Source organism: Lepidochelys kempii, chromosome 2 (genome assembly GCF_965140285.1).
Source record: "Lepidochelys kempii isolate rLepKem1 chromosome 2, rLepKem1.hap1, whole genome shotgun sequence".
In the NCBI taxonomy this organism is placed as follows: domain Eukaryota; kingdom Metazoa; phylum Chordata; order Testudines; family Cheloniidae; genus Lepidochelys; species Lepidochelys kempii.
Window position 1 is genome coordinate 216,505,426 of NC_136381.1, and position 14,921 is coordinate 216,520,346.

Below are 14,921 nucleotides of genomic sequence, written 5' to 3' on the forward strand. Positions count from 1 at the left end.
AGGACAGGTGCTAAGGTCCTAGAGAAGGAAACTGGTTCTGCTCTGCAAGATGGGGAGAATGGCAAATAGTTGGAGGAGAAAGCTGGACCTGAGGTACAGGGTCTGAAGAGAGGGCGGAGGACGAGTGATAATGTTTGGAGCCAGCTATGTCCAAGCCAGGAGTGGGTCACTGATAGGGCACAGAGGAGTCAGATAATGCAAAGGCCTAGAGGGGATAGACAGACTGCCGGGGGAAGCTATCATGGGGAGGGGAAAATGAGGAGCAGTGCTAGTGTCAATGGGATCCTGGATGAGATAGGGTGTGGGTAGGAGGGCGGCATTTGGGCTGATGGGATGGTCAGGTAAACCAAGTGTCTGCCAATAACGTGAGAAAAGAGACGGAGGCCTCTTCCATAGTGCTCCTCTCCTAGTGCAAAACAATGTGAGGTCGGTCTGCCCTGATCGCCCAATGGCAAAAGAGACTACAGTTGCTTGCAAAACTCTGTGGAACATGCAGTGTCCATGTTTGCTCTCTTTATTCTTCAGTATCATTGCATTGGTTTTTTGGGTGCAGCACTCTGCACTCATGCTAATGTTTTATTGACAAGCAGAGAGGTGTCAAGTTAAACCCTTTATTAGGAACTGGAACTAGGTACAGAAGTGAGGTCATAAACCTACTAATACTTTGTGTAGCTGCAGCCTACGGTGCCCTATCGTGGAATGCTTTGCATCTGCCCCAGCACAAAGTGTCCCAGGAAACCAAAGAATGCACAGGACATGTGGCATCCCTGCACTTCCTGAAGGCCTTACTCTATAGCACACACCCCTAATACACTTCAGGAAGAAGGAAACAGAGATAGCTCCATAACCAAAAATTCTTTAGTTCCAACTCCATTCTTCAAGAACTCTCACTGTCAATCCAGCATCAGCCTAACAGGCTTCCACTTTAGCCACTCTACACAGCAGTCCCTTCAGAAATAATTGTGTAAACTAATACAAAGTCAGTCCCCTGGTACCACAGTAAGAGGATGCGCCTGATATATACCTGGGTCAAGTAGGCAACATGATAGCATATTGTTTTATAATCATCTTATCCTTTGCATACACAGCTTAGTTTAAAGGAAACCAGGGTCCTATTACCACTTAAGCTTCATCTTTATAGACCACAATAAGGATAAAACAACCCCACCCTTGGATTGAATAACTATTCCTGCCGGTGACAATTGCCCAACTGCTTTCTGGCAAGTCCAGTCCTCTCTGTACTCACTTTAAAGCTGATATGTGCAAATTGCTTTGCAGTGGTAATAAATATATTCCTGGTCAGAACGGGGGAAAGTAAATGAATTTCCACTTGAAAGTTGAGGTTAGTGATTGAGCTTATGTGGTAGTTTTGTAAAATCTGTTGTTTCCAGGAACACAGTTCAGGAGCTGTGAATCAATCTGTAAACTATCAGTGTCCTTTAATATTCTTAGGTTTTAAATATAGATTGGTAAAAGAGCACATACTGATTCGTAAGTCCTTCCCAGAGCTCTGAACGGATATATGGCCAGTACTGAACAAGGTGCTATGACCAGCATGTGCTGAAAAACCACCATTTTGAAATTTGAGTTGGTCAAGGAGTTCCCCCTATTTTCTATTATCCATACCAATGTGCCAGAGGTCCACACTTACCTGAGCAAGGACTCACTGAGAATTGGCATCTTTGGCATGAGAATACATCCATTAGTATGAGTACTGAGTGCCATATAATAGGGAAAGATGGATGAGAACAGAAACACTTAACTGGAAGATACAGTAAATATTATTCTCATTTTGACATGTGAAAATCAAGACCTAATTCCTTCTCCCCCCACTCAATATAGTGGCAAACAATAGAGACAGACCATCTGCATCAGCTGGAACCAACAGTTCTGGAGTAATCAGAATTGATAGGAGAAATAGGATAGTGGTAAAGCAGGTCCTGATTTTCTGGAGGAGGGATCAAGTAGAGAGGCAATTTCTGCAAAGTCTTCTTTATAGAGTCCCTCCACAATTATTCCTTTGGGGACTGGATGGAGGTAGGGATGCTTCTTCATTTAAGGCCTGATTCTGCCTCCTTTGCCCATATTGGTGTTGAGTCAGTGAGGTACTTAAATGGGTGCCTAACATGGATAGTCCCATGTTGTCAAAGTGAGGCATATTTTTAAGCACCTGCGGCCATATAGAGTAGTACCATACTGTATGAGTACTCCCCTTTATTACCATGGGGCTACTTGCTGAGTAAGGTAGAAACAACATGAATAAAGGTGACAATCAGGCTCTTAATTAGTTCTTTGCATCCCTTTGGGCTCCTGGCCCTTCCTCGGTTTGTTAGTCTTCTGATTTTTTTAACCTGAAGAGATTTTGTAAAATTTTCTCTGTGCCTCACCCACCTTTCTTCCTAAATGATGCAACAACTGGAATGCTCAACCTAGAATGACCTCGCTCATGAGATATCCTCTTCAGTTACTGGAGTCAAACTAAGTCATTGCCAAGACACCAGAAGTAAGTAATAAACGTTTTATCAGAACTGATCCAAAAAAAAAAAAAGAGCGATCCAAAACTTGGTTCAGGTGCTTGAGAAACCTGTAGTTCCAGATGTTTTGGATTTTGCCAGAGTAAATTCATCTCGAATCCTTATAAATTTCAAGTTTTTATTCTTCAGTTGCTATTAAAATACACAAATATCATTATCTCAACCCTGTAACATTTCAGAGGCAAGGACCCATGTATGTTGTGATTTGTAAAGTGCTATTTGAAAATCCTGGACTATAATTGCATACGCCTGGAGTGAAAAGCATACAGAGTATTAGGTAATGTGCACTGGTAACATCAATTTGATGTTGAAGGCTGAGTTTCAAGTCTGCTGCTCTTTGTAGCAGAAATATTGTTTCTGCTACTCGTGACATACAGCAGTGATTCATCTGCAAATAATGTTGGATTTACATAGTACCTTGGCACATGTTGCATCACTTGGCAGAAATAGATGGCCAGTTACACTATTATGCTGTATCCCAAATCCAACCCATGTGCAGTGAAGTGAGGACAACACAACACATTAACAGCAATTAATCCATGCACAATATTAAGTGAGAGAGATGTGCTCTTCCCACAAATGTGGGTATTATAAAGATGCCAGAACAGCATGCAATAAAGCAGACACAAACATCTGTAAAATATACAGCTAGGAATGAACAGCATGCCTGAAAGAGGGATTTGGCGCAGCTGGAATAGGGTTTCTCACTGTCAGCACCTGCTCTTCTTGTGACCACTTGTTCTTGCTTCCATTCTCTTCTATACTGCCCTCATCACTGTAATTTCTAAGCACCACAGATTTGTACTATCCATTTCCTGTGTCTGTATTGTGATGTGTGGGCTGTGGTCAGAGTGGTCACTTCCTCAGTACGGGAGTGATCTGATACCCATGGGCAGTTGTTTCTGTGCCTTGGAATTGTTGCTGTGGCCAAGAGTGTGTCTTGACGCTCCTGTTGTCTGTGCTTTTGTCTCCGCTTCCTCCGCCTAGGTGCTCTCATGCTTTGCTCTGTGCTCTTTGATTTCTGTGGTGTGCTAATGTGACCACTGAGTAAGCTAATGCAATTTCCACTTGCATGAGTCTTGCGTCTAATGTGTGGCTATGTGAACTGGAAGTAGCTGTGTTCTCCCCTTTAAACAATTTCCCCATGTCTGTAGCTATGTCACTTCATAAGTGCACCTATGTCTGTTCATCATGGATCTTTGCTTCATCCCTCTGTGATTATACCTTTTTCTGTATATTACTGGATGGTCTTTTATAATGTTACTGACCTGATATTCACTTTGTTAGCTCTATACCTCATCCTTCCACCCTACCTTGTGGTCCCCATCCCTTTTTACTGTGGTTATTGTCTTCAGACATGTGGTGCTACCACAACTTATACACATTTAAAACCAACAACCCTAGGACCTTTTATACACATAGGGAGGCTATGCATTAACGCCACTGGGCTTTAGATCAGCCGTGCAGGCTTCTAGGTGTCTTTTTACACAAGGGGACGAGTGTGTATTTTAAAAAATTATCTTTCTGCATAATGCTTTCCACTACTTTCCACTATGTACTTTTTCATGTGATGCAAAGATAGGGGGTGATACTATGAGATGCTGACCATGTCACATTTATCCATGTCTGGTGACTTCCAGACTGGGTGCAACACGCCCTACATGGTGCTACATTAGGATTGCCAGGTGTCCGGTTTTCGACCAGAATGCCCGATTGAAAAGGTGGCTCTGATCAGCACTGCTGACTTCGCTGTTAAAAGTCCAGTTGGTGGCGCAGTGGGGCTAAGGCAGGCTCCCTGCCTGCCGTGGCTCCCGCACAGCTCCTGGAAGCAGCGTCATGTACCCTCTCCAGCTCCTATGCATGGGGCAGCCAGGGGGCTCCGTGCGCTGCCCCCACCACAAGCGCCGGCTCTGCAGCTCCCATTGTCCAGGAACCATGGTCATTGAGAGCTGCGGGGGTGGCATCTGTGGACGGGACAGCGCGCAGAGGTGCCTGGCTGTGCCTCCATGGAGGAGCCAGAGAGGGAACATGCCGCTTCTTCTGGGAGCCTCCTGAGGTAAGCGTTGCCCAGACCCTGCACCCCGACCTTCTCCCATGCCCCAACCCCCTGTCCCAACCCTGATCCCCCTCCTGCCCTCTGAACCCCTCGGTCCCAGCCTGGAGCACCCTCCTGCACCCCAAACCACTCATCCATGACCCTACCCCAGAGCCCACACCCCCAGCAGGAGCCCTCACTCTACCTGCACCCCAATTCCCTGAGCCAGCATGGTGAAAATGACTGAGTGAGGGTGGAGAAGAGTGAGCAACAGAGGGAGGGGGGATGGAGTGTGTGGGGGTTGGGCCTCGGAGAAGGGGTGGGGCAGGGGCGGGGCAAAGGTGTTTGGTTTTGTGCAAGTAGAAAGTTGGCAACCCTATGCTACATTTTAAGAGCGTTTGAAAATTTCAGGTGGGGTAGAAACACGACAGCATGCTTGTTAAATGGCATTTCATGCACATGGCACCTTTACTCTGTAGTCAGTATTGGCATCAAATTTCTGAGTGAGGTTTAAGGTATTGGTTTTGACCCCTAAAATAACCCTTTAAATGGTTTGACTTCTCGCTACCTGTAGCAAGGTGGCTGTTTACTGAGCATCCTCTATTGGGCAGAAGTCACTCGGCAGCATCCTGCTTCTGTTCCCCACCTCCTCCTAGGGCCCCTTAAGAATGGCGTACAGGCTTTTTCACATGAAAACTGCCACCTTTGCCTGGGACTAGCTTAATAACACGAGTGTTTCTTAACACTCCTCAGAGTCCCAAAATACAGACCATTACCACATAAAAAAAATCTATACTTCGCTTGGTGTCTTCTCTCACAGCTAGGGCTCTTCTGTTCTCACAGCCCATCCTCCAAACTCTAGCTAAGCCATCTAACTCTGCCCTCTAGGCCCAAATCCTGTCCAGGTTTCCCCACAGAAGCATCTTGCTTGCTGGGCTCTGGCTCCCAAATCCTCCTCGTGTCAGGGCTTTCCCCTGCAGGAGCTTCTCTGACTGCATGCAGCTTCCTGATGCTGTTATAAAGGAATCACCTGGTCCAGACCCAGTTGTGCTTCTTTAGTAAGCTGGGTTGGCAAGCCCTGGGCCCTCCATCCCTTAAGGGGTGAGCCACCCTGTTACATTACTTTGGTGACAGCCTGTGTCCTCATCGTTGACAGTTGATATAAGCTGAGGGACCAAACTAAAAGCCCTCAGTTTTAAACAGAAGGAGCTAGTGATGGAGTGTTTTAAGTTAAGGGCCCTCAGCTATAGAGTTAATTTCCCTCTTTGGTTTCCCAGAGCCTGGATTTGTTGACCTATTTGTAAGGCCTATCTAATCTCCCAGACTGTCCTTGAAGGGGCAGGTTGGTTAGGCTAGGAGTGAATTGAGCGGGTGGGGAATTTTTGGCAATATTTTGTGACTAGTAAGTGAATGTTAGGGGGTGAATATTAATTGTGGATAATACTTGATGGCTATGAATCCGACAGAAATTTTGTATATATGTTTATACTTGTAAAGCACCTAGAGCTCCAAATAGGCATTTATTAAACTGGAACAAAAACATAATAGTTCTGCCTCTCTCCCTTGCTAATCATTTGGGTTTTGCCTGGCCAGCTGGAAATTCCAACCTTCTAAGGGTAAAGGTTTGTCCTTCGGAACCAAAAGATTCTTTAACTAACAAAATTAGATCCTTGTAAAGAAAAGGAAAGCTAAGTCTCGCTGGCTTCTGGCTTCCTTTTAGTTGTGCTCTCTCTCACTCCCTCTCTTTCTCGCTCCACCACTTGACTGTATCATACTGTGTGGCTGGTTGCTGAGGTGCTGCTTCACCTTCTGCAATGCTGCTTGATCTTTGATTTCCTGTGAAGCACAATGAATCTTACATTAGACTGTTCAGAGTCAGGTGGTGCACCATCTGTTCCCAGGCCTGGAAAACACTGAGTAACAGAGATCAACAGAAAGCAACAGCTATACCAGTTTCATCAGAATATTCATATTCACACAGTGACAAGGAGGCAGATGACTCTGTTTTCAAGCTTTTTCGGTTTCGGTATTAAATCTAACATGTTATTTTTAAAGATTTTATTAAAACTTATTTAATATTCATTAACATGACTGCACTGTAAAATATGTTAATGAATTCTGTATTATTTGGGTGATACGTGATGGAGACCGTGTGATTGAGGCTGGAAAATAGTTTTAATTTAACTGTATTTAATAGCAGCTGTGCATGCAGCTACCCAAAGGTAGCTGGAGCAGCTGGCAAACCTCGCTACTAGCACAGAGAAGTACAGGTAATACAATAGATATAACAAATTGAGAGCTCAGTGACTCCCTAGCTGCCGACCTATGATAACTCTTTTTGAAAAATGGATACTAACATTCTGTTAAGAAAAACGCTGTGTCCCTTGCAGATAGAAATCCCTATGCTAAATTATTAAACACATTTATGAACCACAGGTTACACAGGTTATTTTAACGATATGTTGTTTCAGCTGCAATTTAATCAGAAAAAAACAATAACAGAAAGAACACCCATAAACCCCGCCAAAGGAAACAAAAAAGTCCGCCCTGAGTGCTCTGGAATATGCTCATCAGTTTAGAGGAATAATTCAAAAGATAAAAACCCAAGTTGCTAAGATATATGCCTCTAATGCTTTCATGTTCCACAGTCTCTACTTAATGCTAGAACAGCTTCAGTCAGATTTACAGGAGCCCGAAGTTGCTTTAAGCACTTTGCTAAATATTTGCCTGTTACAGAAGAAACTTTTACTTTCCTACATACGTTTTTCCAAGCACTACAATGAAAAGGCTGAAAAAAAAAACTTCCGCCAAAAATGGGGAAATCAGGAAAGAACAGACTGACAGATTCACACTTTATATATGTATCCAGTGTCCTCTTTTTGTCCTGTCTTGAATGTCTTATAGCATTGAGGATTGCATGTTACTGGTAGATGTATCATATGACTAGGCAGTCCTATTCTTAGTCCTATCACTGACTTCCTGAAAGATCTTGAGAAAGTTACTGTAAAAGAGGGATAATTACATATACATTTTGCAGGGATGTTATGAGGCAAACTGAATGGATGTTTGTAAAATGCTCTGAGATGCTCCAATGAAGGATACTAGATTAAGTGCAAAGCACAATTTTTCCACTTAAAAAGAATACTGACCATCCTCTGTTGAACAGGGCTGTGGGGGGGAACGCAGCTGACATTTAAAAGCTGACACAAACACGTGGATTTTATGCTTTGCTATGCTTGAAACAAAATTGGTTTTGATCTTTCAAAGTAAGGAGCAGTAATTTAAAATAAATTAAATATACAGATGGGCAAATGACCCAACAGATATACATGGACCTATATGGGTATGGCCTTTGGAAACAAATTAAAGTAGAAGGTGGCAATCAGGCTTGGCCTGCCTTCTATTCTTTAACCTGTACTCGCTAGTCCTCAAGGTTTAAGTGGCTCAGGAACAATCCCAGGCCTCAAATAAAGCAATTTAGCGAGACTGGACTATCTTAATGCACTTAAATTAAAGACTTCTGATCCCCTGAGCGGCAGACATGTTCCAGGTGTGTTAAGCTTAGAAGTCTTTCAGGATTGGAGCTTCAATTCTCTGATGACTGAGCTGCAAAGATGCTTCCTTTCTTTCTTCTCCTTAATAACCTTAGGAAATTATATGCAAAAAACTGTATCAATGCATCACAAGGATCTAGAGTTTTCTCATTAAATATATGACTAAACATATTAGGGCCTGAGTCTGTACCCACCAAAGTGAATGGCAATATTTCCATTGAATTCAATGGATACATGATTGTACTTCTATTTCTGGACCCAATCTTTCCTTCTGCTAATAAGAACAGAGGAGACTCTGAGTGGACACAGCTAGTCAGATGGGATGTTAAAAGCAGGGAGAGTGGTTGTGAGGAGACAAGCTGTGGACAGGGAAGGTGTAAGGCCAGCTGGCCAGTGATTTTCTACTCTATCTAGGTTCTTATATGGTCCCGATCACTGTGGCATCTGAGTGTCTCACACTCTTTAAGGATTTTATCCGTTCAACAATATCCCTGTGAAGCCAGGAAGTACTCTTCCCATTTTGAAAATGAGGAAATGATGCACATGATAGATTAAGTGATTTGCCCAAAGTCACTAAGGTTGTTTGTGGCAGAGTTAGAAATTGAACTTAGATCTCTCGAGTCACATGCCAGTTCCCTGTCATCTACTAGCCCAGGGATCGGCAACCTTTGGTACACGGCCTGCCAGGGAAATCTGCTGGCGGGCCGGGATGGTTTGTTTACCTGCAGCGTCTGCAGGTTCGGCCGATCGCAGCTCACACTGGCCATGGTTCCCTATGCCAGGCCAATGGGGGAAGTGGCAGCCAGCACATCCCTCAGCCTGCCGCATGCCAAAGGTTGCTGGTCCCTGTACTAGACCATCCTTTGTACCCCTCCCAACCCACTCAGAACCATGGAGATTCTGGCACAACATAATGCTGCCCCATTGACTTGAATTGGAGGAGTTGGTTGTGAATTTCAGCAGCTGAATCTGGCCCCATGTGTACACCTCATTACCTGGAAGTATAATGACAATAATCTTCCCTGTTTGGAATAATACAATCTCATGCATATTTATGTTTCTGCTGAAAGAAGAGTTTCCCAATGGAGACTCTAGATGATAATGATAGTATCTGTGAGGATAGTTTCCAAAAGTCATATATCATAGGAAAGTCAAGTATCAGAGAACTCTTGTACTGGACTCATTCTCAAGTCTCTTTGATTGTACCTAAAAAGAGACATTATTTCCATTTGTTTAGCATTGATATTTAATATTACTATTAATACGTTTATACATATTAATATTTTTATACAAAAGGTGATTTATGAAATAAAGAAGTTGTGCTGCATTTTGAGGCACGGGGTCATTACAGTGCGAGAAAGGTCAGTCTTCTGCTTCTCAAATGTGGACTATAAATTAGCAGCGAGAAGATGTCATCTGAAAGTGGCTGTAGCTGAAAAACAGGCATGTAACACGTTTTGTACTTCGGCCATATAGCCATGTTGGGCCCAGGAAATTAGACTAACTTCTAGGAGAGCTCCATGGAGCTCAAAAGCTTGTCTCTTTCACCAACAGAAGTCGGTCCAATAAAAGATATTAACTCACTCCTCTTCTCTCTCTCAGAGTCAGGCTGGGCAGAATTCAATTTTTTTTTAATAATGTTGATAAATAATATCAATGTTTATTTTTAAGAATGTTTTATTTTTATGTATTTAAATTTTCACAGTTGTGCAAATTATGGGGTGTTAAGCATTTTAAATTTTTTGTTATCTGTTTAAATTGTCACAGTCTGGCAAAAGGGGGAGGGAATCAAACAATAATTATTTAATAACAGTAGACATGGAGTTTCAAAAGGTAAAGCTGTATAAATGTTAAAACACAAATTGTCAAATTCACGTGTCAAAAAATACAAAGTATATATCAAATCAAACTGTAATATGTACTCAATCAAGCTGTATTTTTCTTAATCTCCCTAGTTGTACATTTAGATTATTACTCCCGGAAATATTTTTTGTTGGTTTGTGTGTGTATGGTGAAATGGGCATTTACTGATATTACCGATAAAAGTCGAATCCTTCCAAGCCTATTCTGATTTCTGCCTGTCACAGAATGCTAGCAACCTCTATTACTATGTATTGGAATATAACCCTGCAGTGAGATTCATACTGTGCTGGCCTGAGGCAAATACCCTGAGACAGGATAGTGGGTAGTCTGTGTCACAGTTTAACATTTGTCTCCATAGACTCAAACTCCTCCAGGACTCATCCCAACTCCAGGTGAGGTTTCAGAGTGCATACATTTGTCCTGGTATCTTTACATTAGTAAATATATTAGTACAAACACAGGTTGAAAATTGTCTCCCCACTGACAGTGTAGAGTGAGTTATATACTTCTCCTTAGGAGTGGATTAAATTGAGCACTGGAAATGGTGTATGGACCTCTTTTAAGCCATTTTTAAGGTGGTAGAAGGTGCAAGTATTATTCGTTGTGCTGAAAATAACCCTTTTAAAATCATGACCTCATTTTGTGCTCCATCACCTGTAAGTGAATCTAGATATAAGCACATTTTGGATTGTACATGAATCTTGAATGGCATCAGTTAAGGGTTTCATCCACAACTGACAGAAAGCCAGATGGTCTAGTTGTATTTCTTCCACCCAGAGCCTATAACTGGTTTATTTTAAGTCCCCTTCAGACAAGCATGTGCCAATTTGACATCAGAATTTTGCCTTTACTGGCTGAAAATAAGGGGGGAAAAGACTAAACCTGTTTTTAAAAGAATTCTAATTACATGGTTCTCTTCACCAGGACGACCTTTGTAAGAGAATCAAACTTTATTTCTACTTAAACTCACGTCATGATCAATTGTCAGAGATTTGAAAATAAAAATTAATGTATTAATCATATTTAAGGCTCTGTTGTTTAAAGTAGACCTACAAAGGAGGGGGAAAAAAAGAATTTTACCCTTTTATTTGCTTCTTTATGATATATAAAGAAAAATCAGGATTTTCAAGTCTTATCTTTCCTGTTTTTAGCAGTGGCTTCCTTTGAGGGCCTACAGAGGTGGAATGGGAGTGTTTTCAGCCCTTAGTCAACAAGGAGAGTGTTGGATATTTAACAGAAAATCTATTTTCTTTTAATTGTTTGTTAAGTGTTACAGGAATGCTGTATATCTGTGTGTATGTAAATAGTTAAGCCAGAAAAATCTAGTGACAAAGAAATCTCCTGAGGATAAAGAGTAGAAGGAAGAGACTCAGAGTGGAACCAAGCAAAATGGAAGCGGTATGACGTTGGTTACTTATGTGAAAAAGTGTATAGTTAATTGACATTACTCAGGGTCCATGGTAGGAGGAAAGGTGATTCAGGAGTGGTCTATCTCTGTGTATATGCTAATAGTTAATAAATGAGGGGCCAGTAGATGGAGCTCAAGAATATGTAGCATTGTTCCTTTATTTTGTCGGGCCAATAAAACGTGCTGCTTTGTACTGGCTGCTCTCCACTTCAGCTCTTAGCATAGTCAAGCAGGTAACAACAAATAGAAATCTACAGGTTTTCAGTAGGCTGATTTACTCTGTCAGTCAGGATTCACTACCTTGGTAATGTAATATCATAATCCTACTCATTCTCCAGCTGTCTCCAGTGTCTTTTAGGAAAGATGGAATTGACAAGGTCTAGGTTTCTAATGTAACAAAAGAACCACAGGCCCAGATTACCTTCATGTGGGTGCATGGGGTTGTGGAGACCATCCTGAGAACCTCCTCTCCAGGATCTGGCACAATAGCAGTCCCAGCTTTTGGGGAAGTGCAGGGATTGATTGCTATGGGGTCAAGGAAAGGGTACAACACAGGCCCATAGAGAGGGGAACAGACTGTGGTATTCCCAAAGACAGGACAGCCTGTGCAGTCCCCTCACATGCTGGGGCACTCAGAAAAGATGTGTCTTCTTGAGGCCCATAGTCCCTGATATTCTCATGGGATGGGCAGCTCTGCAGGTCTTCTACACAGTGGCGAAATGTCTCAATTTGCCCAACAATGCTTATATTCCCCCTTTTTCTTTGCAGTTCACCTTTAGTTGGAAAATTACTTAATAAATCCTTGTATTTTGTCTCATCAAAGAGAGCCATAATGTGTGTAAATATTCATTACCCATTGTCTGGTTCAAAACCACTTTGATAAATTAACTTCATAACCTTTAGAGGACAGGAAGAGATAGGAAACCAGGACATAGCAGAGACAGAACATAAAAAATGGAATGAAAACCTGAATGTGTAGTTCAACTGAGTCATTTTAAAATCTGTTCATACTGGGTTTGATTGTGACGTTTGGCACAGCCTTAACACAGGGTGGCAGATAAGATGCATCACCTCAGGAGTAGCTATGCTAAGCGCTCTGATTCACAGTTACCCGTCGGAGGCATAATTCCTCCCCAGCTTCCTATTTGCTCCAGAGTTGTTTATGGGGGGTGGCGTTTAGCAATTTGGTGCTGGCCTATAACAACAACAAAATACAACAGACCCCTGTGCCCGCTCAGCTGTGCTAGACAGCAAGCAGGAGTGGAGACAGAGCACCACCCATCCACCATCTCCAGCAACAGAAGTAAGCAGGTATGCACGACATACTACTTCGACCATAAGCTCTTTGGGGTCAGGGACTATCTTTTTGTCAGCACAATGGGGTCCTGGTTCATGACTGAAGCTCCTAGGTATCACATTGGTTCAAATAATAAAAACAATCTATAAATAAAATGCCTGCTTACCCCAAACGCCTGTTCTCTAGGTCCAGGTAGGCCATGCAGAGGTGAAAGGAAAATCCGTACTCCCATGTACATCCACATAGTCTAAGGCACAATCTAGCTCTAAGTCATTTTGACGCATACCACAAAATATATTTAAAGAACCATAGAACAGAAGTAAGAGGATGTAGCTGAGGTCTGAGTCTGGTTCATGTTTTGAGGTGACCATATTTCCCAAAGTGAAAATGGGATACCCTGGGGTGGGGAGCGGGGGCGGCAGGGCTCAGGCGAGCAGTGAGCATATACTAGATAGGTGATCATATTTCCCAAAGGCTGGGGCTGGCATTGCTGCTGATCGAGCCCTGCTGGCCTCCCCCACCTGTGCGGGGCTGGCATTGCCGCTCATCCCTCTGCACGTTCTTCCGCACCCTACTTTTTTTTGACAAGAGTGGGCATTTGTCCCATTTGCTTTTTTCAACTGATCAAGTTGCCCAGAGCAAACGGGCCAAATGCCCACTTTTGCCAAAAAAGTCAGTACGTCTGGGACAGGGCTTAAAAAAGGGATGGTCCTGGCCAAAACAGGACGTATAGTCACCCTAGAGTAAAGGATCCATACCAGATCAACCATGTGGAAACAGAAAATAGCCATGGTGATGAGCAAGAGTAGTACAAGCCTCAGCGAGGATTGATGAAAAACAAGCAAACAAAAAAATCCCTGCTACTCCACAACACCACTTTGTACCAGCCCACGAGCAGCAGAGGCACATGGGGCAATTTCTTCTGATTTAATTAGAGATCTGTGAGGAGTGGATTCTCTAGAGATAAAAACTTCTGTTTACCCTATCCACTAATTATCTTTTTCTTTCTTTCTTTGAACAGAGATGCGATATTACAATCTACTGTTCTTGGGTAGATTTTTTTTTTTTTTTTAATACTCTGACCTTTGATGTGCCACCACCCAAAGTGAATGAATGAAGTAGGACATGATGAAATGTTATAGAGACAAGGTGGGCGAGACAATAGCCTTTACTGGACCAACAGAAGCTGGTGAGAGAGAAATGTTGTTGGCTTGCCTTTGAGAGTGTGGAGATACAAAGCAGTGTGATAAGTAAACAGAGATGAACATGGAACTTATTAATGATTTCCACCATTTTTAGCACTCATATTACAGTTAAATTTGCAAACCAATAAATGCTATTCATAAACTATCGTAGAGTTCAACCTCATTTCCCCACCAGTTAGTTTAGTCTATTTTAACCAATGTATATGACAAAAACATTTGAGATAATTATTTTCTACGAGGACACACAGAACTACAAGATCCCAACACATCTAAAGGAACTGTCACAACAGTTAGAGGGTTTGAAGGGCAAAATAATAAATAATAAAGTAATAAAGTAGATGGACAAGATTGGAGATAAGTATAATAATGATTAAGGTAATTGCCACCAGGTACTGCAATTTCCCTTAGTTATTTTGTACATTTTCCTTTACAGAAGCTATTGAATAAGCTGAGTTAGCAGTTATTATATGGATTATTATTATTAGGGTTTGGGAGGAAACAGTTTTCCCATCCTGTGAGACTGTTTGACATTTCAAAAGCTTCTCCCCTCCTGAACTGGGATGAAAAGTCTTCTTGAAAACTTTTGCAAAATGAAAATACAGGTGAAAATATCAGTTCAGATCAATCAAAATGTTTTGTTTAGATAATTCTGAAATTATGTTTTGTTTTGATGTCAACCTATCTCCCTTTTAAAAAAAAACTTTTTTTAGTGTGAATTCACTAAAACTTTGAAACACAAAGCTGTTTCTGCTCAATCTGCCCTTCCCCACCCCTCCTGAAACTTTCCAGCCTGACCATCTCAAAACTTTTCTTTTGAACTGCACCAAAAATGTTTCAAGTTGGAGGTGTTGAAAAATCCAACACTAGTTAGGAAACAGCTTTGGTTTTGATGAAGCAGCATTTTGGGCAAAAAGTAAATGAGCTGAAAATGTCCTGACCGTCTCTAATTATTAGTAGGGGCACATCTTAAAGTAGGTAAGGTTATGACATTGTTGTATTACAGACTTTTTGTGACACTGTGGGAC